Source organism: Cebus imitator, unplaced genomic scaffold (assembly GCF_001604975.1).
Source record: "Cebus imitator isolate Cc_AM_T3 unplaced genomic scaffold, Cebus_imitator-1.0 Scaffold408, whole genome shotgun sequence".
NCBI classification, from domain to species: domain Eukaryota; kingdom Metazoa; phylum Chordata; class Mammalia; order Primates; family Cebidae; genus Cebus; species Cebus imitator.
This window is the reverse complement of record NW_016107723.1, coordinates 1498695-1500332: the sequence shown is the minus strand read 5'-3', so window position 1 is coordinate 1500332 and position 1638 is coordinate 1498695. Positions and strand designations below refer to the sequence as shown.

Sequence of the window (1638 nt, the reverse complement as noted above, 5' to 3'; positions counted from 1 at the left end):
ATGGGGATCATCAATGACTTACAATATACAAATTCAGGAGAGAATAATGAGGATATGTGATATAATATTTGCAGAATACAACACTGTACACTTGACTATGCTAATTTACCTATAATTGGATTCAGATATTCTAGGGCATATTTAAGTATGTGTTAGGGGAGAGGTGAGAGGAGGAAGCAGAGAAGTCATGTATGTTTAACATCAGACTTGCTGAAGCTAAGAATAAAATGTAAAGAAATAACAAAAGTCTTAAAAATATATCAATTGTAGGTCCAAAATAATATAACATCAATTCTGAATAACAGGCAATAGTAGCTTTGCACAGTGACAGTATCGTAGCCAATAAGGTTTACCCAAGGCGTGATTATTGCTAATTGAAAACTTTTCCCAATACCCCGCCATGATGACTTGAAATATAGTCAGCATTGGCAATTTTTGACAGTCTCTACGGAGACTGAATTATAAACAAAAAACAAAACAAAAAAAATAGGCAATAGTGTTCTTGCTCAAAAATATGGTCTGTGCCACTTCAAATTATTTTGGTTATTATTCACACTTTAATATTTTATTTGGTTTTATTATCAGTTAGTTATTATAAGCAAAGTCTTATCATCCAACTCCTAATAACTTTTCTGCTCTCTATTCACATCTTTGCCTGAATGTATAAGCAAAATTTTTATTTATTTCTCTGCTTATCCTCATTTGTATTATATTACCTGACAATTTTTGTGTGCTACATATTTATTTAAAATAATTATAACTAAGCTTTCTCCTAATGTTTTTTAATCTAGTCAAATAATTCAGTATATTCTATTTTTACATTTTTATGGACTTAGCAGTAGCCTGAATTTCCTATTAATTGCATATGTTATCTCATGTCATATTCCTGTCCTCAGTCATTAACAGTTACATCGTCTAAATTTAGATCGCTAAGTAACATTTCTTTCAGATGCTATCCATTTTAAACCATGTTTTCTGCCTGAAACCCTTTACCGTCTAAACATTTCCTAGATTGTTTTCAGTGCTCATTCTGTGATGTAACACTTCCTGACCCTGTGAATTAGGCTTTTGTGTGCTGTACTGTGTTCAAAGTGCTCTCAATCCAAAGGCAGATTAGTCCTCAGATTTCTCCTGCTGATCCTTTGTGCTCTGTCTTCAAAAATCGTCAGAATTATTAGGCTCTGCACATGCCTTTTGTGATTCCAAACTGTAACTATATTTAATCAATCTTTTTTTCTTATTAAGAGCTCTGTGAGTGTGGCTATAATTGGCATTTCTACAATTCCCTCCTTCAAAAATGTCTTTATATTTTAAATGACCTGTCAGTGATAAATTGTTATAGCATAATGGCTTCTAATTTTCCTTTCTCTGATATGGAAATGGTGGGTTTAGTCAAGGGTGATTATCCTGCAAGGAAAAAAACCTGAGGAGACAAATGTGGTCTGATCATGCGTGACCAGGCAGAGAATCCTGGCAAGATCATGTTATCCTGAATTCGCTACTTCTTAGGGCAGCGGGACATCTGGGAAAGATTTGAAGTTGTGTCCTCAAGAGAGGCAAGACCAGAGTAGCAAATAAGGCAGAGCTGAAGCTTGGAGAACTGGCCAAAGATTCACAAGCATTTAAGAAAGTAGATTT

The 1638-nt window shown here is 34.1% G+C and overlaps 1 non-coding gene across 1 annotated transcript; it reads left to right on the top strand.

The window, feature by feature from the left end:
• Positions 1–313: 313 nt before the first annotated feature.
• Positions 314–454, top strand: LOC119468298. The gene has a single exon (XR_005196963.1). It is a non-coding gene; the product is annotated as a U4 spliceosomal RNA (small nuclear RNA).
• The last annotated feature ends 1184 nt before the right edge of the window (positions 455–1638 follow it).